The sequence below is a fragment of the Macrobrachium rosenbergii genome, chromosome 37 (assembly GCF_040412425.1).
Source record: "Macrobrachium rosenbergii isolate ZJJX-2024 chromosome 37, ASM4041242v1, whole genome shotgun sequence".
Classification (NCBI taxonomy): Eukaryota; Metazoa; Arthropoda; class Malacostraca; order Decapoda; family Palaemonidae; genus Macrobrachium; species Macrobrachium rosenbergii.
The window spans coordinates 11,853,698-11,870,313 of NC_089777.1; the positions used below are offsets into that span (position 1 = coordinate 11,853,698).

The window sequence follows — 16,616 nt, forward strand, 5'->3', positions numbered from 1 at the left end:
GGGAGATGAAAGATTACACTGATATAATCTGGGATGAAGTAGAGTATAATAATCGTAGAAATCAGACTAATTAATTGATATCTCTTCTAAGCGAGATGGCTGTAATGTTTTAAAAACTGAGTGTATATATATATATATATATATATATATATATATATATATATATATATATATATATATATATATATATATATATATATATATATATATATATATAAGTTCTAACCAACAGCAAGGTTACCAGTAATAACTGAGGACTGACTGCTTTACTGACTAAAAGTGCCGGATAATCATCCGTAGTAATTTTCTACGAATTAATGATAGATAATCATCACTGCCATTTTCTATGAATGTCAACGAATATATAATTTGCGACGCCCATTTTCTTTAAATAATAATTGATTGCTAATTACCAACCGTTATGTTCTGTGAACGATAACTGTTCAGTAACTATCCTGCTGCTAATAATTGATATATGATTCTCAACAGTAATTCTTCTACTAATTATGATTGATAGATTACCATCCACGCCCATTTTCTTTGATTTGTTTTCATTATGCCTGCCAAAGTCGCATCACCCCGTTTTCTACAGTCTCCTACCATCTTGTTTACCGCAAATACTGCAACAGAGAGAGAATTGTTCTCACTGTTCTGAGAGAGAGAGAGAGAGAGAGAGAGAGAGAGAGAGAGAGAGAGAGAGAGAGAGAGAAGTAAGAAGCTCGCGGAAATAGGTATGAGCGCAAATGAAAATTTCAGGTACAATTCTGGAGGAACTTATAAAAGAGACTGTTTCACAAGACGAAGAAGTAAAGGAAGTACTCTCTTAACCTTATGTATTTTGTACCTCCAAGGGCACAACAGACAAAAAAACATTAGAAAAAAAAAGTTCAAAACGTTAAATAGTCTGTAAAATGCCCCAGGAAAACGAAAAAATAAAAATAAAATAATAATAATAATAATAATAATAATAATAATAATAATAATAATAATAATTATTTTTATTATTATTATTATTATTATTATTATTATTATTATTATTATTTGTAAGCTTTATGAATGAAGATTAATAAAATGTGGTTTCGTTATTAATACACATCATATCAATTTTGTATTTTAGCTTTTTTTTATTTTATTTCAGCAATTCAGGGGGTGCGAGAACTGACTGCTGATTTGAAAGGGGTGCACACATTGAAAAAGCTTAAGAACCACTGTTCTACAGCAACGAAAATTCTGTAGGACAAAGACCTTACCGGCAGAGGCTTATAAAGGAAAGGATCCGTGTTCATAAAAGAAGACCATTTCTCACCCGTTCGCCCTCACACCCCCAAAAACAAAGACTTGGGATACTTATAAAAAATACAAAGACTTGATATTCAGGTTAAAAATTAATTTATTATTATTATTATTAATCAGAGGATGAACCCTTATTATTTGGAACAAGCCCACCACAGGGGCCACTGACTTTGAAATTATTATTATTATTATTATTATTATTATTATTATTATTATTAATTATTCAGAGGATGAACCCTATTCATATGGAACAAGCCCACCAAAGGGGCCACTGACTTGAAATTCGTATTATTATTATTATTATTATTATTATTATTATTATTATTATTATTATTATTATTATTATTATTAATCAGAACATGAACCCTATTCACCTGGAACAAGCCCACCAAAGGGGCCACTGACTTGAAATTCAAGCTTCCAAAGAACATTAAGGTGTTCTTTAGGAAGTAAGAGAGTGTAAAGGAAAATACAGACAGAAGAGATCTCACTTACTAAAATGAAAAAAAATTAATTAATCAGTTAATAAATAAATAAAAATTTATTGAAATGCAAGGAGAATCTTTAAATAAAAAAAAAAAAAAATCTTGGTAAATAAAGGACTGAAACGAAAAATGACAAAGTCTGAGTGAGGAAGGCCTCGTTATTAAATATAAAACTTCAATGGTCATACTCTTATACAGTCAAAAGCCTAAACGTACAGCGTATAATCAAGGCCACAGAAAATAGATCTATCTTTCGGTGTTTCGGTATAATGCTGTATGAGCCACGGCCCATCAAACTTTAACCAGGACCTTTGGTAGCCTATCCTATATCGTTGCCAGAAACACGGTTATGGCTAACGTTGAACCTTAAAAAAATCAAAACTACTGAGGCTAGAGGGTTGCAATTTGGTATGTTTGATGATTGGAGGGTGGGTGATCAACATACCAATTTGCAGCCCTCTAGCCTCAGTAGTTTTTAAGATCTGAGGCGGAGAGAAAAAGTGCGGATAGAATAAAGTGCGGACGGACATACAAAGCCAGCACAGTAGTTTTTTTATACAGAAAACTAAAATCGAACACGGAACTACCATCTGACAACTGCAATAAATCCAAAGGAAAAAGAGATATCTGAGGAAGACGACATTTACCTGACTCTAATCAGAACAGATCAGGAGATGAGCAGAGACTTTGGCAATATCTCAGGAACAATAGAGCTCTGGATACTGATATTTTAAAAATTTTTCAGCCATGGGAACACTCACGTTATATCTTCTAAATTACTCCTGATGTCACCGATGGGCGTTCACGTGTATTATTACATGCTGTTATCAGAAGTGGGAACCAAAAGCTAGCAGCTTTGTAATGTGACAACCAATCTCGTAGTTAGAGCAAGTAAAGGGCAGTAAGTCGAAAGGCCTACCAACCACTCCATTGTTTCACTTTTTCCTTCGTGGTTATAAACACACACGCATATATATATATATATATATATATATATATATATATATATATATATATATATATATATATATATATGTATACATATATACATACACATACGCATATATATAGATGAGATAGACCAAACCTTTTCGTGCTTTAGAGGGGTGGCGCCAAAGGTTTAAGGCTTCCCTGTGCTCAGCAGCAAGTCTCTGAGGATGACCACTCTGGAAAAGGGGCTTAGTGCAGATAACTTGTTAACTCAACATAAAAAAGGAAAGTTCTCCTATCATAAAAAGCTCTCCTAAAAAATGGACCAGACTGAATTGACAAGTCCTGGTCAGTGCAATGAAAAGATGACAGATTCAAAATTCGCTAAGTATGAAGATATGTACTAGAAAAGGGTCAGGCAATAAAGCCATTAATATCCAGAAAGCAGTTCACGCTGGGTTTGAAACATCGGAAGGAATTATTTTATATCTGAAAGCACTCTACGTCTGTGTGTGCATGCATGTGATGTATTTGCTTTTCGTCATGCATGCATACGTTACACAGAAATTGACGAACGAGAATCGGAAAAAACTCAGACGGTATGAAGATGCCTGCAAGAAACTTACCGATACCAATAAGGCAATTGCTTTTAACGAATATATATATATATATATATATATATATATATATATATATATATATATATATATATATATATATGTATATGTGTGTGTGTGTGTGTGTGTGTGTATATATATATATATATATATATATATATATATATATATATATATATATATATATATATATACACACACACACATATATATATATATATATATATATATGTGTGTATACACACACATATATATATATATATATGTGTGTGTGTGTTTTAATTAGTTTCCAGATTTTTTATTTGGATTTAATTATTTTTATTTATTTCTATTATTTTTTATTCATTTTTAGATATCATGCATACGTTATACATCGACAAATGGACACGCCACTGTCATCATAAATGGCACAGTCCTGTTCTCATGGCCTGAATATCAGGATACAGGGTCAAGTGAAAGGCTGTGTTTTATTACGCGAGAGAAATAATTAATAGGCGATCTTGGTTTTCCAGATCAGCAGAGTCAACTCGTGTGACTGTGCTCTCGAGAATCATTCGCTCTGGGTACTTCGTCTGTTTATCAGAGGGTGACGCCAGTTATGCAAGACTGCAGCAAAATATATTCCTAACTCCCAGTAATATCTGGATTTAGCTTATTTCTATACGATTAATTATTTGGAAACATGCACTGAATGTATGTAAATGTATATATTGTAGAATACGTATCTATATATTCACGCACGCACAAATCACTAAAAGATTTGGGCATGGTCCTCTGTCTGTAAACATCATTCAGAGGAAAGAATTCACGAAAGAGTTTTCCTTTCATTCTTTGTGCCCACTTCGAGTTCAGTCATCGAAGGAGAAGAGAAATTTTAATAGTGGATGGCGCAAGGAAGACAGCATAGTACAGAAGTTCTGGTACAGATCAAAGTCTAGGGAGGCAAAATTGGCAAGGTAGGACGCGCATGTTGATCCAGAACTTCCCCATGGAGGTAAAATATGGTCTGTTGATCTGAAAATGACAGAGGAAAAGATAGGGGCTTCTTCCATGAACTGTCTACTACTATGATCATGTCGGCTGGAGAAAGTTGAAAAGGTTAAGCAAGGTATGAGTGGGGGTCGAAATTATGATTAAAGGTTAGTAGCATAAGAATCTGAATGCTCCAAGGTGAACTGATCATGTAGAGAAAATATGAGACAGAGGTTAAGGAATTATTATGGCAGGGACTGCTTGCCTGGTTTTCTTTGAAGTTACCTTTAATGATGCTTTAATATATATATATATATATATATATATATATATATATATATATATATATATATATATATATATTATATATATATATATATTACTCTATGATTATATATATGTATGTATGTATATGCGTGTCTAAACGGACCTATTAATGCTTTAGACAATTTTACTGAGCTTACATATCTGAAGTGGTATACTCAGAGAGAGAGAGAGAGAGAGAGAGAGAGAGAGAGAGAGAGAGAGAGAGAGAGAGAGAGGGCTATAATAGAAACGTTGACGGTTTAGGCCTAGCAAGCGAGAGGCATTCACTGGCCGAAAAGTTTGTATGAGGGGCTGTAAATAAACGCTCGGCGGAAAAATCATGTGTGGTTACAGCAAGGTCAAACTCAAACGTGTCTCTCTCACTCTCTCTCTCTCTCTCCCCTCATACTTTTACTTTGTGTTGCCATTAAGGTCCTCTTCCCTCATTGACTTTAATGCCAATGGAGACAGCACATTTTTTAAAGCTTTATTCTGTTGCGTCTGAAATGGAAACGATATAAAGTGCCACTCGGGTAACGTCCGCAAAGCGAAAAATAAAAGAGGTCGGATCGCTACATCTGCTTTAAAAAAGTCGTTCATTTCAGCCGCAGTCATACGTTTGGCGCCCCGTTCGGGGTGGGAGTATTCGTGTAGTAGTAGTACCTGGTTATAGTGTCGTACCGGATACTCAGGGGTAAGCTTGGGCCCCCAATGAAAATGCACACTCAAAACCTGTTGCGTCCGTTTTAAACCATGTGTGCAATGTAAAGTGTGTCATACTTCAAATTTATGTCCACGGTGCTCGCCCGGAATGTACTTTTGGACGGGTTTCACCTTTCGTAAACGGGAGGCGACGCAAGCTATTTGTGCTGGAACTGAAGCACTCGTGTTCACAGTGATTTGATGACACTAAAGATTAAGTGATATATTTATATATTTTTTTATTATGAAATTAACCAGTTATTAAAACAGAGGTTGTGTATAGTGGAAGGTTGGCATTCATACAATTGTAATCAGTAAAGGTGAGTCTAGCTTCGTTTTTGGCTTGACCTGTTCAAGATTTTTTTTATGTAAGTGAAACAAATTTTGGTAAGCACAATGATACACTAATTATTGCACTAGTTCTTTAGATGTTTAACCTACTTACGTTTCAGACGATTCAATTTTAATGCCAAGTGTTTTTGCAAGTGTGACTTAGGCCTAATTTTGTTATATTCATTTCCCTACACACATACAGTATATATATATACTATACATACATACATATATATATATATATATATATATATATATATATATATATATATATATGTATGTATATATAAAGCCTATATATACATAGCACAGTTATGAAGTGAGAAAACAAAGACGCATGAAAGTAAGAGTGAACTTCCAGGCATTACAAGCAGAGGACCTCTCTCTCTCTCTCTCTCTCTCTCTCTCTCTCTCTCTCTCTCTCTCTCTCTCTCTCTCTCTCCACGGAATGAATTTGTATAATCCCAACTCTAATTATTAAATGAAACAGTCTAATGTTAGTCGGAACTCTCAAGTTTTCATACTTTTGAATGTACTTTTCTTGGAGTGTCGCTTTCATTATTTATCGGTTTAAATTTATCTCAGTGCCACATTAGCTCATTCAGTTACCTGACACCTGGTAGCGGCCATATAACCAATCTTCTCAGACCACTGGCCATTACCTATCACGGTCTATGTTACATGTCCCATTTGTTAAAGGTGGGACCAAGTTTAATTTTTTTTATTATTCATTTGCCAATCTGACAACTGGCTTTGGTAATATATAAATGTCAATGTTGAATTTAATTTTTAATATATTTATGTATATATGTGTATATATATATATCAACATATACATAGGTATATATATATATATATATATCAACTACGTACTTATTTATATCATATGTGCATATCTGCATCCTCTCTCTCTCTCTCTCTCTCTCTCTCTCTCTCTCTCTCTCTCTCTCTCTCTCTCTCTCTGCTGAAGCGTGTTTAACTTAATACCCGTTATTTTTTTTCGAGTCATTACCTATGTAGTCTCTGAAGACAGAAATTTGTTTTTATTTGTACTGAGGTCACTCAGAGTATCAAATCTACTACTCCTTTTGTTGGTTAAACTAACTCAGTTGATATACTTCGCATGTGAAATAATAATAATAATAATAATAATAATAATAATAATAATAATAATAAAAGCAATTAACGTAATTAACATAAAAAGGAACTGTTGTGTCAGTAAGATATTAGTGAGATATTAGGAGTTTAGATAAATTTCTCGTTCAAACAACGACCCATTTTACAAATGAAACGTTGTTGGTTGTTGAAGGAATTAGACACTGAGCGTTGTTCACGACTATGAAATAAGGAAAATAATGTTCGCTGACGTCAGAAAAAAAAACTTTTCAAAATTATTTTTAAACGGTGGGTAAAGGCGAAGACTCAAAGGCATGAAATAACAAATTTAGACTCAAGAGAGAAAGACAGAAATGAGGAAACGACAGGAAGAGTAAGAAAGAGAATTGAATTGAATTGAATATAGAATTTAGGCCAAAGGCCCAGCACTGGGACCTATGAGGTCATTCAGCGCTGAAACGGAAATTGACAGTAAAAGGTTTAAAAGGTGCACTATAAATCAATTGTTGGGAGAAGGTGAAGAGCAAGATGGAAGAAAGTGAATATGAAAGGAGGTACAGTAAAAGGCCTGAAAGGTGTAACAGGAGGAAAACCTCGCAGTTGCACTAGGAATCAATTGTTAGGAGAAGGTGGAAAGTAAGATGGAAGAAAGATAATATGAAAGGGGCTGCAGCTAGTGGCCGAAGGCCCGCTGCAAAGAACCGTAAGTAATGCCTACAGTGCATCGCATGAGGTACACTGACGGCACTACCTCGCCTCCGGGGAGTAAGAAAGAAAAAAAGGCGAGAGAAAAAAGGAACAAAATTCTTACACACACGAGAAGTTGCAGTGCAACGGGACACAAACATCAGCAAAGAGGCCACTGGTAGGGATGACACTTAATTACTGGAGAAAGCATAAAAAACGACATGGTATGTCTGAGTTATGATGCAAAAATGAAAAGCGAATAATAAGCAGCCTCGCATGAGACGCTGAAGAGGAACGAGGAAACAAATCAACAAGCAAAAACACAAGCAAAGATTAATGGAGACATCCAGCCCCTCCCGTTTCCAATTACCGCAGAAGAAGAAGAAGAAGAAGAAGAAGGAGAAGACGCATGTGTTCATCAGATGAAACGGGGTTAACGATGGGCAGAATGGCTCCGTTGTATGAAGTGCTTTGGATAAGTTTACGAGTATTCTCTCTGTATGCACGTCCGTCTGCAAGGTTATGCTTTCCATATTTGTCTAGGTACACACACATACACACACGCACACACGCATATACACAGGTATATATATATATATATATATATATATATATATATATATATATATATATATATATATATATATATATATATATAAGTACATTTACATCCATACATATATGTATATATATATATATATATATATATATATATATATATATATATATATATATATAAGCATATGGATCTCTTTTACTGTAACCTAACAGTGTACTACGAAGTTGAAAGAGCCCACAAAAGCACTGTTGACACGTCGCAACCAAACATTTCGAAAACCAAACTTCTGTATTGCTGAGCACTAGAGAAATGTGGACACACTAAGTTACAGAAGTAATGGAGTATTGGCACGGCATGCGCAGGTGTGGCAACACGACGTTATTTGTACGTAAGAGGTGAAGTGACCCGGAATGGGCAGGGGTCAGTATAAATGTTAAACAGACTGCAATTGCATATGAAAGTAATGCAACTTTATGCAGAATTCTAGGACGGTCTGTAAGAATATGTGGACATGAATCATGGCATGACATTGAAACTACAAAAGATATCGATAGTCAGTTTCAGATTGAAATTGCATACGGAAGTTATGTAAGTTAATACACAAGTCTAGTACGGACTATGTAGACATGAATCATGGTACGACATTAGTTAAGTCCTTCGCTTACTGATGGCGTATGTGAACGTCATCCAAACTTAAGTCCTTCGCTTACTGATTTAATTCCTTCGCTTACTGATGAGGTAATGAACTCATCCAAATTAAAGTCCTTCGCTTACCGATGACGTACATGAACGTCATCCAAATTTAAGTCCTTCACTTACTGATGACGTATATGAACGTCATCCAAATTTAAGTCCTTCGCTTACTGAATATGTGATCAGCCGCAGAATGAAACAAAATTGAGCGGTCTACCTTGAAAACTGATGGAGAAGTGCGCCTTTGAACAAATATATCTGTATATATAAATATTTTTACGCTTACCGCTCGAGTCACCTGGCACTGCCCACAGACGTAATTGTCATAAGAGTCACAAGCGAAAGGGTTAAAAACTATACGAGATTTCGTCAGTGTGAAAATGAAACTTCAGGAAGAACATCCGGAGTCAGATGGCGTGATAGGGCAAGAAATAATATCATGATGGAAATAATGAAAGTTCTGCTTGCAAATGAGGTAATATTGAAAGGAGGGCGAGAATGGTTTGGACATGTCCTCCGAGCATTTCCTGAGAGAACAGTTCTGATAGGGCCAGCTGGGCTCCTGTAGGGCACCAGGAGAGTTGGCAGACGAACCAGATCTACTTGGATGAGATTTTAAAAAAGGGAGGCTAGGAAGAGTGGAGATTCGTGGAAGTTAAAGCGAAAGAACGACATGACATGCGGAATTTCACAGAGGCTCTTTATATCACGCGGTGTTGGCTGCGATGAGATATATATATATATATATATATATATATATATATATATATATATATATATATATATATACATATATATAAACTGTATATATATATATATATATGTATATATATATATATATATATATATATATATATATATATATATATATATATATATATATATATATATATATATATATATATATATATATATGGATATAGCATGTAATAAGATTTAAGAACACAAATAACAAAGAAAGGTATATATAAGCTGACTGTAAGATGAACACGCGCAAACGTGTATGGGCGTACATGGACTGTCGGGTAGATGTCTGTGTGTGCGTGTGTCATACATGATTTGTTTGTTTGCTGATGCGAATCAGTCATACGCAGACAGATAAATATCTATAAGTAGAGTACTTGGAAGCCTGAGCAAGGCTTCCGGAAGTGTGATGCAGGTAATGGACATCAAATTTATATTTTAAGGATAATCACCACTTTAAAATACTGATTTGATACTACTTTATCGATTTACTTTCCATTTCTTTTTTTTTTACATGCAATTGGACAAAAGTGCTAAATTAAAATCCGAAATTAAGTTCATCTAAAACACAGAAGACGATCGCACAACTCTACCCCATGACTCGAGCCTATGGAATTCGTTGCTTTCTTCTGTATTCCAGGGTCTGCATGTTTTGTGGATGCGAACAGGTAAAGGGCATTTTTTTTCTTTGGGTTTCCGAGTTTATGAGTTATGGAAATGTTCTATTGGCAACCAATGTCATTTTTAAAACGCTTTAGTTAGCGGGGACGCCTCTGAAATATGATTTCTGGTTTACATTTGTCGCACGAGGTACCAAGAACGTAAGCTTCTAAGACCTCTAATTCACCCAGGAACGAGAGAGAGAGAGAGAGAGAGAGAGAGAGAGAGAGAGAGAGAGAGAATAGAGATAAAATAAGCATATAAATTGCATTATCTATAAAATTATCATTATAAATAAAATTTAAATGAAATTGCATTATCCTCTCCAAATAAGCTTTATATGAGATTGCATTATGCTCTCCAAATAAAATTTAAATGAAATTGCATTCTGCTCTCCAAATAAGCTTTATAGGAAAGTGCATTATGCTCTCCAAATAAGCTTTATATGGAATTGCATAATGCTCTCCAAATAAACTTTATATGAAACTGCATTATGCTCTCCAAATAAACTTTATACGAAATTGCATTATGCTCTCCAAATAAGCTTTTTACTTCCAAAATAATTTCACGTTAGACGCCTACATCTCTGACTGAATTATTGCAAATTTAAAACAGCCTTTTTGTTTCACCTGGTTGTTTCCCCACGTATCCACAACAGCAACAAGTTCATCTGGACCCAGTTCTCAATTGGCCTCGTGACGAAGCAAAGCACAGGCCCTAATAACGAAAATACCTAGATGAGGAGAACGATAAAGTTATACGCGACCATTCCCTGTTTGATCGTCCCGATTAGGGAGTCGCCGGGCCTTTTAATCCTACAGCAGAGGGGTCTGATGATAGTGCACGGCTTCGGGACTCCGTTGCAGGAGCTGGTATTTACAGTTTTGGTTCGTGTTTGTTGATACTGTTCTCTCATGCCCCAGTGTGTGTATACGTGCATATATATATATATGTATATATATACATGTGTCTTTATATATGTATATATATATGTAATAAATGTAAACAGTATATATATATTTTTTTATATATGTATATGATATATATATATATATATATATATATATATATATATATATATATATATATATATATATATATATATATATATATATATAGATCTATGTATGCGTGGGTCAGTTGGTAGCGCCCTGGCCTTTCATTTGAGAGAGATGGGGTTCGATCCCAACATGAGGTTCGATCCCAACATATATATACAGTAATTAATATATACATATATATATATATATGTATATATATATATTTTATATATATATATATATATATATATATATATATATATATATATATATAGATGTATATATATATATATATTATAGAGAGAGAGAGAGAGAGAGAGAGAGAGAGAGAGAGAGAGAGAGAGAGAGAGAGAGAGAGAGACATTCATACTTCAACTGTTGAATCAACAATGGACGCTTCGCACACCGGTGAAAAAAAAGGTCTCTGGTACTTCTTTTTCAATACCAATCGATCTCACCCTTTCTGGGTCTTCCACTCCTCCACTTGAACACCTTCGATCCAGGAACACATAAGGAGGGTAATAAATAGGTTGACGAATGGAAAGACACCAATAGTTGATGGCATGACAAGTGAGATGCTTCGGTACGCCCGTGACTGTGATTGAGGCAGGACCCACTCACGGGTGTACCGAAGCATCTCACATGTAATAATCCCATCAACTCCTGGTGCCTTTCCATTCATCAGCCTATTCATTACCCTACTTATGTCTTCGACAGCCACTTCCACAAGTGTTTTCAAAATGAATCCATTCCCCTTTGGTATATTCAGGTCAATCCTCTCTTCTATCTTCCTTATCCGCAAAATCTTCATCAAATTATTCACCCCCATCCACCGGAGATCGCAGTCAATTCAGGGAGCATCTCTTCATAATTATCTTTCATTCAGAGATCCGTTTGTTGATTAGCCCTTTTCTCTGTGCAGTTACTTTCCTGAAAAAAAAAAACAAGTTCCTCATTGGATGGGTCGATATCGTACTCGGCTAGCACTCTCCTAGGCCCGCTTCCGATTCTCTGGCCGGCCAATGAAGAGTTAGAGGAATTTATTTCTGGTGATAGAAATTCATTTCTCGCTATAATGTGGTTCGGATGATTGATTTCGTCGTAATTCAAAACTGAATAAGCTGTAGGTCACGTTGCTAGGTAACCATTTGGTTCTTAGCCACGTAAAATAAGTCTAATCCTTCGGGCCAGCCCTCTCTAGGAGAGCTGTTAATCAGTTCCTCAGTGGTCTGGTTAAACTAAGGTATACTTTTTTTTTTTTCCTGAAAAAGCTTTTAATTCTTGCTCATTTTCGCCACTTTCTTTTAATTGCAGGCTTTCTGTTTCCAGTTACTTATATATGAATATATAAATGAAAATACAGGCCTCCTTTTCCCCGTCACTGTTTTAGGTATATATATGAATATATAAATGAAATTTTTGCCCGCTGTTCTCCCGTCTCTCACCATAGGAAAATTCCGCCAGTTGCGTTTTTTTTTTCTTTTAAAGGTGAGGAGGAGTGTCACGCACAAACACATCAGTCAACAAGAGCCAGGAACAAGCACGCGTCACCCATTCAGCGTGGACTTCCAGCGGCTCACTTCCTTCCTTCCAGACATTTTTCCACTTCCTTCCAGACATTTTTCCAGTCATTTTGCGGTATGCACTTCGACTTAACTGGGTCATACTTTCGCATTGTTGCTGTCGTGATTGTTACTGGCGGTGTTTATTTCAGCTGCTGCTGTTGTTGTTGTTGTTTTGGAGTTCAGCTGTTTCTAGCGCCATGCAAAAATGAGGGCATATAGCTCACGTTTGTTTGCGGGCGTCAGTCATGCTCTCGGGATTGAAAAGTAGACCACCGCTATTTGCATATCCGGTACCGCTGTCGCTTATCGGTTATCGGCTCACTCGGTGATTGTATGTAACTGGTAAAAGGTGGGCAGTTGTGTGTATGGTGGAATGTATGCACTATATTCCTAATCCCTCCTCCTGCCGATACTCCTTTTCGCTTTAAATCCAGTATTATTTTATTTGCCTAAAATTTCAGTTTTGAATTACGACGAAATCAATCATCTGAACTTGTTTCTTAGGATATTAATTATTCATTTATCAATCAGTTTCTCAGAAAATTTTAGCATATCCAACTCATTTCTCAACAATTTCCGAAAAACCAACTAATTTCTCTTCTCTTACGTCATAAAAAACAAACTTTTTGTTTTTATTGTTAGTACTCCACGAATTAGTTTCTCAGCAGTTGCGATACTCTCGATTTCATATTTCACGTTCGCCTCTTGAAATGGCTACCGAGCTGCGTTGCAAATTTTTCCTAATTGGTAATTGCCATCCTGTTCCATTTGATGTCGAATGACAACAGCTAACTAACAAGGATGACTGCGTTCTCCTCCTGCCGTCATGTGCATGGGCTGTGAGCATTGTGCCATAAACATTTTAAGCTAAGTTTTGTAAACTGAAAAGTCTCTGAACGGTTTCTTCTTTTTCAAAATACTCATATGGAGCTAACCAAAATTACCACTGACAGTAAGCGAGCGTTCACAGAATGCAATGCACTTAAGGGGACAATTGGAGAACCCAGACAAGGAGGGACTGTGGTTAAACCCGAGAAAAATAACTCATGCATAAGGCTAAATATATGAACCAGTATATACACACACATATATATATATATATATATATATATATATATGTATATATATATATATATATATATATATATATATATATATATATATATATATATATATATATATATATATATATATATATAGTGTGTGTGTGTGTGTGTGTGTGTGTGTGTGTGTGTGTGTGTGTGTGTGTGTGTGTGTGTGTACCGTCAGTGTGTAAATATAAAACACTTGTAAACATAAAGTCCGAAAAATGGAAACTAACTGGTGTAGCACTTTAACTAGCATTACAGCTGCTTTTAAACAACTCAGAACTACCATAACATTTTTTTTTCTCCTCTAAAGACACTGAGAGGGCTTCATCTATCGTAGTATTAGAAGGGACTTTTTCTTGTTCACTTCCTAAAATATTAGACAGGTGGAACCTTTGAACATTCTCTCTCTCTCTCTCTCTCTCACCACCCCAGTAAACAACTCTCTCTCTCTCTCTCTCTCTCTCTCTCTCTCTCTCTCTCTCTCACCACCCCAGTAAACAACTCTTTGGCCAAACCTCCTCTCTCTCTCTCTCTCTCTCTCTCTCTCTCTCTCTCTCTCTCTCTGGTAACAAATCTTTGGCAGTACCTCTCTCTCTCTCTCTCTCTCTCCCTGGTAACAAATCTTTGGCTCTCTCTCTCTCTCTCTCTCTCTCTCTCTCTCTCTCTCTCTCTCTCTCTCTCTCTCTCTCTCTTACTAACAACTGTTTGGCCGTACATTCCTTAAAGGGCTTTGGGCTTAAAGGGTTAGCTTTGACTGCATTCCAGCCATAGAATTAAGCTGTTATCGCTGACACGACCACTAATCAAGTCTTGCAAAACTTCTTCCAAACGTCTACCGCTTGTTGTGGAAAGTTTACTCACAGTACATACGAGCAATGCTTTTCCAGCTGATGTAGCGATCTCTCACTCTTTCTCTCTATCCATATCAGTATCATATATATATATCTATATATATATATATATATATATATAGTATATATATACATTATATATATATATATACAGTATATATATATACATTTTATATATGTATATATATATATATATATATATATATATATGTGTGTGTGTGTGTGTGCGTGCGTGCGTGCGTGTGTGTGTGTGTGTGTGTGTATTTTGTGGCCACACAAGGGTACATGTTGCAGATGCAATAAAGATACTGCAATATGGAATGAGATACAAAGATGAAGAGGTGTTTATAACGTTGTTAAATATTAATAATAATAATAATAATAATAATAATAATAATAATAATAATAATAAGAGTAGTATGCACGTATTTTAAGGTAACATTATTGAATAGTAGAAGATACACTATTACATTAATTATAGTGACCCTTGCCAATGATAATATATATATATATATATATATATATATATATATATATATATATATATATATATATATATACATACATATACACACTCACACACACACACACACACACACACACACACACACACACACACACTTTCCTATAAAGAGATCCCTCCGGGCGAGAGGGACACTGAGTTGACATGACAACAGTTAATAGCATGTTGCCACATGGCTGTCTTGACGGCGGCACTCTATTACACCATTCCTCATCATCATTCCTCAGGGGGGAAAGTCACGTGAGCATTTACAGGAGAAGCGGGGAAGCCTTTTGGTTTGTGACGTCACTCCTTTGCGGTCTTTGTCAACCGCGAGAGAGACGGGCGCAGCGCCGACGGAGGGTTCAAACCCACAAGATTTTTTCAAACCCACTTGTGGGTGTTGGGTTTTCAAACCTGATTTTATGAACCCACCTGATTTTTGTTGGTGCTGGAATATCTGTTTTCAACTTTTTTTTGTGTGTGGGGTTTCAAACCCACTTAGTTTTTTGAAAGCTAATTGATTTTGTGGTGCTGGGGTTTCAAACCCACTTGGTTTTGTGATATTGGGTTTTCAAACCTACTTGATTTTGTGTTACTGGGGTTTCAAACCCACTTGGTTTTGTGGTATTGGATTTTCAAACCTTGCTTGATTTTGTGTGCTGGGGTTTCAAACCCACTTGGTTTTGTGATATTGGATTTTCAAACCTTGCTTGATTTTGTGGTGTTGTGGTTTCAAACCCACTTGCTTTTGTGATATTGGGTTTTCAGACCTACCTTGATTTTGTGGTGTTGGGGTTTCAAACCCACTTGGTTTAAAACCCAATTGAAACACGTGATTTTATGTGTACTGGATTTAAAACCCAATTGAAACACGTGGTTTTATGTCTACTGGATTTAAAACCCATTTGAAACACGTGACTTTATGGCTATGGATTTGAAACCCAATTGAAACATGGTTTTATGGCAACTGGATTTGAAACGAGTTTGTATAAGTTCAAACCAGTTCAATTTTCAGGATTTTGAGACAAACCCAAAGGATTCCATGGCTACATGGTTTTGGAACTTTTCAAACCCACATGATTTTATGGTTACCAGGTTTGAAATGGACGTGGTTTTTTGTCTAAAAGAATTCAAACCATTAAACTTTAAGTTCATAGGATTCAAACGTGCGTGATTTTGTGTCACCAATTATTCAGACTCAAGAGATATTTTGGTTCTAAGAATCAAACCCTGGGCCCATGTAACTATAGGAATTCAAACGCAGGTGTTGCAGACAACAAAATTTAAATCTAAAAGTTCAAACATACATGACTTTACAGATTTAAAGATTCAAACCACAGTGATAGTTTGAGAGTAAATATTCAAACATCAGTGATTTCATGCAACCGAAGCATCAGACCTAAGTTATATTCTTGTTCTAAGAATTCAAATACTTCTGTCTGTCCGCACCTTTCCTGTCCGCCCTCA

At 35.6% G+C, this 16,616-nt stretch overlaps 1 protein-coding gene and 1 long non-coding RNA gene across 4 annotated transcripts in view; one reads left to right on the forward strand and one right to left on the reverse strand.

Annotated features, from left to right (window-relative positions):
• The window catches only part of LOC136825307 (uncharacterized), a 302,288-nt gene that overhangs the window by 22,723 nt on the left and 262,949 nt on the right, over positions 1–16,616 (reverse strand). The window lies entirely within an intron of this gene.
• LOC136825304 (DDB1- and CUL4-associated factor homolog 1-like) overlaps positions 5,316–16,616 on the forward strand; it is a 150,019-nt gene continuing 138,718 nt past the window's right edge. For 2 of the 3 annotated variants that reach the window (XM_067081433.1, XM_067081434.1), the window contains exon 1: positions 5,316–5,625. The gene's annotated coding sequence lies outside the window, so the exon portion shown is untranslated. The remainder of the gene's footprint in view (positions 5,626–16,616) is intronic. The other variant, XM_067081435.1, reaches the window with a different exon arrangement.